Raw genomic sequence first — 10,090 nt, 5'->3', positions numbered from 1 at the left:
TTGAAAGAGTCTGGGATTGGCAACGCCACCCTGCCCTTGGCTAATGAGCCTTCCCCGAGAGAATATCAAGTGCAATTACCTTTCAGGGAATAACAACATACGGAAGAACCATGGACCCTGCAGAGAGAAACGAAACACACATTCGTAGGTAGAAACAGCTATGAATCAGCATTAATTATCCAATAGAGGGAACAGGGTTGCAATAAGTCTCCATTCCTGACTCACACCATAGATCACGGCAAATGTGAGCTACTTATAGAAAAAAAACATTTGCAAAGTTCAGCTTGCCCTTACCCCCCCCCCCCCCCATTCGTGCACGCACTTCCTCGCTGGAGCTGTGGTTGGGGGCAATGCTTCTGGGGCAGGTTTCCCGACTCCCAGTTTGGAGACGGCTGCGAGAGGCGATCGGAGAGGCTGGTGGCAGCAAGGGAGCCGCGAGCGTCCGCGGGGCGGTTAATGCAACGCAGGGGCCGATTCAGGGCTGGGCATGTGCCGGCGCCGCCGAGGACACCGCGCTTCCCCCGGGAGTCACCGCGGAGGGGGCGCAGCAGCCTACCCCGGCTTCAGAGCTGGGAGAACTTCGCCCCCCCCCGGGGCGTCTCGTCCCGGCAGATGCGGGAGGGGGTTACTGTGCACATGCCTAGGAGGGAGCTGGGGGCGGCCGGGAGGCACATGCTGCAGTTTGGACGATTTGGGGAAAAAAAAAAAAAAAAAAAAAAAAAAAAGTGAAACTGCACGTCCCGAGCTGGTGCGATTCGAGGGGCGGCTGGATGCCAGTGCGAGCCCCTAGGTGAGCGCCAGCGTGCGCGGGCAGGCGCCCCGCGCAGCACCCGCGCAGCGCCGGGGGCGGCTGCAGTGCGCGGCGCGGGGCGGCTCCCCGGGGAGCCGGGCAGCCCCGCCGCAAACTCTTCGGACGTGGAAGCGCCGCGGAGAAGGGCCGGCTGCTTTGCTGAAACAAGGCACACATACATTGAGTTTGTCAGGGATCATAAAATGCGAATTGATTATTCAAACAGCCATTGATTATAAAAGAATGCTTACTGCAGCAATGGGAAAGGTTAAAAGGAAATTGACCCTCTGCGTACGTGACATAAAGTCATTAGGTAAATGAGATATTCATACAGAGCATAATCAAGGTCATGCTAATTTTATTTCTCAAATCTTGAGCTTCGTTTGGGGGTAGTAAATTGTCCCCGAGGGAATAAAGGCACCAGGTAGACCCCAGGTGCCACAAAAAAAAAAAAAAAAAAAAGGGGGGGGGGTCCTGCAAATTACCCTGAAGTCCTGTGGCCGTGGCGGGCCCGATGCCGCGCCCCGGCGCGGCTGCGAGAGGGAGTCCCAGTCCCCGCGGAGAGGCGCGGAGCTCCGCGCAGGTTGGGGCCGCCCTGGATGGGGACTCTCACCTCGCTGCTCCCGGTCGCCTCCTCGGAGCCGGGGCAGAGCGGGAGGCGCAGGCAGTGTCAGAGAGCCTCGCCTCTCCCAGACAGGATGAGAACGTGTGAAAAAGAAAAAAAATGTATTTATGCACATATTTATCCCCTCTAATTATATAAATTAATCCTCTTACTTATGACTAAAAGGTAACGTCTAAGGCGTCCCTTTGATGTTTAACAGCATCATTTGTGGCTAACATTCCAACTGATTAAGGAATAATTGTTGTTAAATGCTTTACAAGTGGATAGTGTTTAATTGAGAGGCATTCAAAATTTTACGGCTTACCACAAAATGAAACGTAATTAAAAACGCAGGAATTTCCAACTGATTTTATTCCAATTATGTTTATTGTTCAGACTAATTGTTGTAGAAGACGGGGTGCTTTTAGCCATCTCTAAATGGCACACTCGCCTCCCAAATATTCCCTTGCAGGTTTTCTTTTCCAGGTACAGTCTTGGGAGGGCTTTCTTCAGCCTCCGTCCCCCCCACCCCCATTATAATTAAATGCTCCAGCCTTTTCTTCTCTCCTCCGTGCAACACCTTGAGATGTGAGAAAGTGATGGCAGCTCTCTTCCCTCAGAGCTCGAAGTAATTGTAGAAGGGCTGATGAATTTCTTGAAGAAACACTTGCCACACACTGAGGAAACCATCTCCTAGCAAGATTTTACAAACCAAAGTAAACAAAGCACCCCAGGGGCGATTTCCTCCTTTTGCGCAGCTTACTTCTCAATTTACCTCAGAAGTGATCACAAACACACAAGAATTACGACAGAAATCATAGCTGGTCTGGGAAAAATATTCCGGATGAAAATAAGCAGAGAAAAAGAAGGCGTTCAAAGGAAGGGACAGTCATTAAAATACCTGCCAGGCGCGCTGCCGTTCCCAGCCCAACCTTTCCTTCTTCCCCGTGAACTCAGAGCTCTCTTTAGCATCTGTTTAAATAAACAGAGCCCTAAAAAACACACGCGCACACACACACACACACACACACAAGCAACAACAATCCTCAGGTCCATCTCAGCAACGCCTTTACACAAGCTCCCCCCCGCCGCCCCCCCGGCCCGGGGCTGAGGTGCGGAGTAAAGTTACTTGACTAATTTCACTGTTTGCGCGGTCGAAGAGAGTTTAGCGTGTAAATAGATTTATTTATTCTTGAGGTTTTTCTTTCTCCCCCCTCCCCAAACTGGGCTCTCGAAGAAAATTAAAGAGAGGTATCCGAGACCATGCTAACAAAAAATCAGCGCTGATGAATAATCAGACCGGAGCAGCTCCTCTTAAAATGAGGACTGGGGGGGATAAAACAGCCAGTATTGCTTCCAGCTTGCGTTTTTCATTTGGGCTCCAAGCTGTTAAGAAAGGAGTAGTGATATTCATTGCTCCTTTTGTTTCCTTTTTTTCTACCAGTACCCAAACGTACGTGGTGCCCGGGCGCAGTTCGGGGGCTGCTGCTCTTTGGGAGGGTTTCGGCGTTCACAGGTGTGCTTTGGATCATTTCTGTCTTTCTGTATAGTTTCCCGATTCTCCTGAAGGGTTTAATCTAGGTGTGATGGTAGCAAAATGTTTAAATCCTACTGGGGAAATAAGGGCGCGGGAGGCGGGAGGGAAATTCCCTCTCATGGCAAGTTAGAAATAGCCCAAGCTTTCCGAAGAAACGTTTAAAGCGGACTTAATAGAGCAATGTCTCTACTTTTTTTGCTTCAGCTAAGAGTCCTGAATTCTTTGATTAAACTGACATAGATTTCCAGAGATGAGGAAAAGGAGGGGTATCTGGGGTGGGCATTTTATGTAAATGAGCAAATCCGAAATGTATTACAAATCCACTGTAATAAAACTGACAGTTTTGACAGTATTGACAACATAAATATATGTTGCAACACAGCACTTTCAGACACTTAACCGATGAAGCAATAAAAAGATTCGACTACAATATTTCAAATAATCGACATTGATGTTTTGATACATCATTTTTATACCTCGAATCGATCTATCACTCTGTGACCGGTCAATTTTAAGTAAAAATCTGCTGCAATTATTTACGCTATTGCCAATGACGACCTAATAACTGTTTTCAATTAATTATAGCAAAACTAAGCATTATGAGGACTAACCGGCCGTATATTCTATGGTAGGGTCCCTCGCATTTCTTGTATGGAGAGCAAACGCATCTGTGTACGTTGTATCTCTTTGTGGGATCAAAAGAAAGACGTGCAAAGACTATGAGAAGCTTTTAGAGAGAAAACTCTCTTTGGGGAACACACGGCGGGCACTCAGCACCTATCTCTGGGAAACACGCCGTATTATTTTGCCGGCTCTTCCTCCGTGCCCTGCCAGCCCGGGCGCCGACGACGCTCCTCTCTCGGCTGCTCGGGCCGGGCGCTGACGCTCGCTTCGAACAGCGGGCCGGGCCGGGCCGGGCCGGGCCGGGCCGCTCGTGCAGAGCGGGGATCCGCGCCTCGGGCGGCCGCGCCTGTGCTGAGGGTCCCCGGTTCGTCTCCAAAGAAATGCGAGGATATTGTTCCCTCCGGAGCGAGAGCTCCGGTGTAAAAAGGAGGGCACTCCTTTTCTGGAGTTTTATAGGCGGCTGGAGAACAAAAGTGGGTATTCTGAGTGAGGGAGAAGGGAAAGCTCTGAGCGGCGTTTGGCGGCTTCTCGGATGCTCTGGTGTTGCGCTAAAGCGGTTTAGTTTGCCCTAACTATCCTTGTTGTCACATTGCAAAGATTTTTTTTTTATTATTATTATTATTTTAAAAAAGGCTTCAAGCTTCTTCCAACAAATGCAAAACTCGATTTTTAACTGCGCTGGGAGAAGCAGCCTGCCCGGCGACACGGGCAAGACCCTGGCAGTTTTTTGTTTTTTTTTTTTTTTTCTGCTTTTGATGAAAACGCGCACGCTGCCTGCTGCTGCTCCTCACTTTCACATACCTCCCAGCCCACGACGGGAAAAAACTCCGCGCTCGTTGCGCGTTAGCGCTTCCCGCGCATCCCCGCGCACGAGACGGGGGAAGTGAGACGGGGGGGGGGTCCTTCCGCGCCCCTTCTCACGACCACGGCCCTGGCCTCCCGGGCCGCGGGATAAGCGCGCAAAGGCGCGCAGCGGTTGAGCAGCCGGAGCGGGGGCGGGGGGGTCCGCGACCTCGGAGGGGCTGCGCGGCGCGGCTGGACGGCGCGGAGCGGAGCGCGGAGCGGAGCGCGGCGGGAGCGCGCTGGAGCCCCGCCAGATAGCGCTAGAGCGCTGCCGATGGCACGGCCGCCTGCGCGGCGCGGCGCGGCGCGCGGGGGCAGCGCGGAGCCGGGGGAAGCGGCAGCCCGCAAGGGCCGGGCCGCGGCCGGGGGGCTGGGGCGGGGGGCAGCTCGGGGCGCTGGGGAGCCGGTACGGACCCCCGGCCCCTCTCGGTTCGCGGCGGTCTGAAGAGCGGGGGGGGGGGGGGGGGAGGAAAGAGGATTAAAAGGAAGTTAACAGGTAAGTAAATGAACCTCCTCCTAATCCAGCTCCCAAAGATCGCAGTCATACCGCAGCCGAGGTCAAGAAAAGTTCACCGTGATGGGCTACCATTGACTTTCTGGACGGGAAAGATTTTCGAAACTAATAGATTGCTGAAAAGCGAAGGACATTATTTGCAGGAGGGGGGATGCGGGTGGGGGGCTAAATGAATCCGGCGATCGGCAGAAGCTAAAACGTGCATGATTTCACAGGGGCATCCGAGGTGGGACCTCGAAACTCCTGCAGCTGCGGGAAGTCCGAGGGGAATCAGACTGGGCTGGGACAAATAAAAACTCACTCAAGTTATAACAACGAGCCATGGAGGCAAAGCAGAGAGCCTTAAAGAGCGATTTTTGAGATAGGAATTTGAACCCGATTATAAAAATGAAAAGGTGCTACTTGCACCCCACACTTCGCCTTGCGAGCAGAGTGAAAAGAACATTTTCTGTGCCTTTTACCACAAGGTCATCGCTACATTGTAACCCTGTAGACACCTTTCAACAGACGGGTTGCTTTCTTCCTTCTATCTGATACATTTCTTAGAACTATAGTTGAAGATGAAATGCCAATTCAAATATTCAAAATAATTCATTCTATTTTTACAGTTTCCTTATCCCTCCAATTATGAATTTTCCCTGCAAATGTAGACTATATATTTCTGGATACAATGGCATCATCCAAAAATACTTCAACTCAACGCACAAACAAACAAACATTGAATAAAGTTACAAACAAGATTAAGGTCTAAGTTATTTGCCCCTGTAGTAAGGCGTCAATTGTTCTAACAGATGTAGGGAGGCTAAGAGGATTTAAACCACGCGAATTTAATAAACCAGATTAGCAATAGGTGCTTTCCACAGATGCTAGGAACCGTAAAGTAAATTTACCCCAAATTATCCATTAGAGCACAGCACTGCCTACAGGGAATGCGGAGACTTTCTGAAAGGGGCAAAGAGGATCTCGTCTAAGCATAGTTTCCCCCCCAGAAACATTTCTATTTGCATTAAATCTTGCTCTACACACACACATACACACAAAAGCAGTAGTTTAAGACACACGATGGAATATATTCTTGAAATCTGAAATATTACCTGTTGTGTCATCCGCTTTTGCAAGGCTGGGGAAAAAGAGAGCGAGCGAGCGAGCGAGGCACGTCTCAGAGCCAGCAAAGGACTAAGATGCCACACTTCGGAAAGGCTGATTGAAAACAGACTCTTAAGTTTTAGAGGATTTTCTCTCTCCCTCCCTCCAAGGGCTAAGAAGCCGATTTGGGAGTTTGAAGGGAATAGGTTTCAGCGTCCATATTTGTTCTGGTGCACTTGTAAAATGCGATTTGAAGAGGATCTTTAGCCCTCTGATTGTCTTTGTATTGTTTTTCTTGAAACGGATCTTTTGCCCTTAATGAATCCCCACACAGCTGGACAGCTCCTTCTCGGACACTGAGAGCGCTAACCCCAAACTGACCCCAATTTGACACCACAAGATGAAATTTTACCGCCTGTTAAAACCATTTCCAGCCTCGCAAAAAGGAGCTGGCTGTTGACTGAGATGCACTTCCATACCGGACACTCATTTCTCTTTGGACTTTTGGGCTAATCTAAAGAAAAAAAAAAAAAAAAAAGAGAGAGAGAGAGAGACGGGGGTGGAGGGGAATAAAAAGAGGGAGAGAGAAAGAAAAGAAAAAACAACCGATTGGCTCTCCCACACTTTTCCAAGGAATATCCTCTGCTGTAGAAATGATGCACGAGAAATCGAAATTAGCCAATTAAATTCCCTTGAATTACTGGATTTTAAAAGAAATATATCATCACGCTAAAAAAAAAAAAAAAAAAAAAAAAAACTTAGAAACCTTCACTCTCCACGTACCCCATTTCCCTCTGAGTTCCCAACAGCATCTTTGTAATAGCTGAGTACTTTCACTTAAGGGCGCTAAATTGAGATTCCCCTTTAATGGCTAAACTGTAGCGCTTTATAAACCACCTTCTCTGTGTGCTTTAATCCACTGGGATAGTGAAGAGGAAAAGGCTTCAGCTCTTTTCACGGAAAGAAAAAAAAATGACATAACAGGAACATGAAAAGCCCCTCACTTATCATATGAAATTTCACTTTTTATCAAGTTAAAATCATTTTCAAAAGTTGGTCCCCGTCCCAGATTGCATACACACACAGCAGGGCTAGCCAACGCAGGGGGTTAATTAGATAAAAAAAAAAAAAAAAAAAAAAAAAAAAAAGTAAAAGGAGGAAAGGAGCACCATTGAACACTTCAAAATCTTTGACTGTTTTTTGCAGCCTTGGTTTTAGGCTGCTTTCTAACAATTGTTTAGTCCAGAGACCCGAGATCTACAGGCACTCCCGTGAAAAACACAATTATGAAAAGAAAATAAAGTCTAAAATTTTGTCCTAAACAATGGAGCGCCTTCTTCTACGGGAGCCAAGTCGTTTAAAAACTTCATTTTGCGAAGAAAACTAATGAACCTCTCCCACATCACTCCCAGCCTGAGATCTGAACAAATACATGTAGCTGCAGTGTAACTAGACTGCTTTTGCACGGCCCCGTTAGAAGCAAAGATCTCTTCTTCAGTAATGCCGAAGCTATTTGAAATGAGACACACTAGTGTATCTCAAGAGGCATGGGTCTAGGTTTGCACTGCCTCAGTTAAAAAAATAAGTTTAGAAGCTACAAATGTTTAAAATATGTCTTCGAAGCTAGCTGTATCACAACCAAGTGATTGCACAGAAGTTTAGGAATTTTGAATCTTTGGGGGGAGGAGGGAAGAGAAAAATAAATAAAAACAAATAGCATTCATCGATGACTAGATCTCTTAAAAAATCTGCTAGAAAAGTACAGCTGTAAAAGTAGGAAAGGATTTGCATAACCTACTGCTCTGTAGGTCTCCGTGCACCCAAAGGATTAGCCAAGCATTCATTACCATGAATATCTTGAATTACGCTACCGATTTATACGACAGAGTATAAAATACTGCACAAGAAGACCGGCTTTTTCCTTGCGAAATGAATCGACTTAACCACTGCTTGAAAGAGATCTACATACTAAGGGCTTTTTTACTCACCTTTCTTTACAGTCCCGTGAAAGTCAGTCACAGCAATTCGGTTGCTCTTAGGACTAGCTTTAATCTTGGAGGAGATCCTCTAGGAAAAAAAGAAACGGGTCTGCTCTCCGGCTTCTGGCGGTTTTTAAGCAGGGCGCAACTCTGGCTAAAAGTAGGAGAATGACTTTTCTCCATATTGCCCACATATTTGCAAACGGAGCCTGCTCGGCAGGGCTCGGCGCTGGCGGAACACGCAGGAATGCCCACTGGCGTTTGTCAGCCCTCCACGCTATCTTTCTTTATATGTGAGGGCTGATTTCCCGCAGACATCATTGTTATGATGGCTCATTTAATCAAACTGTTTAATTGCTCCGGTAATCACTATCATCATCACAGGTACTCAATCATTCATCATTTTGGAGGGGTTTATTGACCTCTGGAGCTCATTCCCTACGCCTATTAAAATCAGGCCAAATTTCTATAACTACCCTTTGAGTCATTTTCTTAAAGCCCCCCCCCTCCCCCGTCCAAAAAAAAAGAAAAAATCTAAAATTATCATCATTATCATGAAAACAGAACAAAACTAAACAAAACAAACCCTAACTGAATCAAAGACATTTTTCTGCGGTGTACGTTTGAAAGCCATCTATGTATGAGGCCACATTCACAACTGGGTACATAATCATTGATAAATCCCACTATTAACGGGATAGTCTGTTTTAGATTTTATGTGCAGGGGACCGTGAACGAGGGTGGGGGGCTGGGGAGGACAAAACTGCAGCAATCGATAGTTTGACCATCGCTCCTCCCCTAAACTTCAAGCATCCCCCATGATTGATGAGCCCGGGTAGCTTTGGTAATTGACTGTTCTGGGGTAAGGCATGCTTCAGCTCCGGCAAAGCGATTGGGCGAGAGGAACACGCCAAAATTAACGTGTGTGCGTGTGTGCGTGTGTGTGTGCGCGCGCGGGTGTGTGTGCGTGTGTGTGCGTGTGTTTGGAAAAGTTCATTCGGTGCTCAAGGGGGGGGGGGGCGTGCAGCATCTCACTTAATTTGCTAAATAACCCTTCCGTAATTAGCACTACCATTAGAAGGCATTACCGAGCTAATACTTCAGCACGCATTCCACAAGCGCGACGGAGACACACGGCAAACTCCAGACACACGTAAATACTTCGCACACCGACGGAGCCGCTCAAAATGAACATGCAAACACGAATCTACATAACATCTGGATCTAGCCCACAAAAGGCTGAGCACGACTTTGTTTTTAAGCCCTTTGCACAGCCCGGCAGCCTCCTCACACAACTAAAAGGGATTTCCCCCTCCTTGCCCCCGCCTCTCCCCCCAAGACATCCACAGCGTGGTTGATAGCAGCGATCCCTTAATGAAGAGCGATGCCAAATACGGTTTGAATGAGGCGTTCTCTTCATGCCCTGGAAAATTAATGTTTAAAAAAGCACAATGAATTTACACAGGAAAGAAACCGCACTTGCAACATAACATGCTGGCGGAGACACAGCACTTCGCCCGAGCAGGCAGCCTTCCTAGGGAAGATCAACTTTACACGCCCCCCGCCCCCCTTACACTGTAGCTCTCGGTGCCCTCGGACTCGCATACCATTCGCGGCAACAGTGATAGCTGGAGATTTAAATAAATAATGCAGTACGTAAATCAGACGCTAAACATCGCGATTAATCGGAAGGTATTTTGCTGCTAAAATAATCTAGCGCAAACCAACCCGGGTCTGGGCTTCTACCGCACTTTTCTTCTCGCTCCCTGCAGTTTTCCCTGCCTCTCCCCCCTCGCACACACGCACTCTCCCTGTCCTTCCTCCCCTCGCTCCCTCCCTCGCTCCCTCCCTCGCTCCCGCCCGCTCCCTCCCTCCCTCCCTCCTCCCTCCCTCTCGCACGCTCTCTCCTTCCTACACGCGCTGGGTTGCTCGGGGCAGGGGCTGCTGCGCGGCTCCCCCCGCGCGGCGCTGCAGCCGCCCTGCCGGCGCGCTGCGCATCGGCGGCGCTCTGCCGGCTGGGGCGCCCCGCGCCGCGCCCGCGCCCGCGCCCGCGCCCCGCCGCCGCCGCCGCCGCCGCCGCCGCCGCCGCCGCCGCGCCCGCGCCCGCCGCCGC

The 10,090-nt window shown here is 49.0% G+C and overlaps 1 long non-coding RNA gene across 2 annotated transcripts; it reads right to left on the bottom strand.

Moving 5' to 3' along the window:
• Nucleotides 1-1,748: 1,748 nt before the first annotated feature.
• Nucleotides 1,749-9,769, bottom strand: LOC134140525 (uncharacterized). 2 transcript variants are annotated; one of them, XR_009958424.1, is made up of 3 exons: nt 9,706-9,769; nt 7,987-8,065; nt 1,749-2,087 (listed from the first exon to the last, which is right to left on the bottom strand). It is a non-coding gene; the product is annotated as an uncharacterized LOC134140525 (long non-coding RNA). The 2 variants fall into 2 exon arrangements; XR_009958425.1 differs by having other exon boundaries at nt 9,585-9,761.
• Between the last annotated feature and the right edge of the window lie 321 nt (nt 9,770-10,090).

The sequence above is a fragment of the Rhea pennata genome, chromosome 5 (assembly GCF_028389875.1).
Source record: "Rhea pennata isolate bPtePen1 chromosome 5, bPtePen1.pri, whole genome shotgun sequence".
In the NCBI taxonomy this organism is placed as follows: Eukaryota; Metazoa; Chordata; class Aves; order Rheiformes; family Rheidae; genus Rhea; species Rhea pennata.
This window is presented reverse-complemented; position numbering and strand designations above follow the sequence as displayed.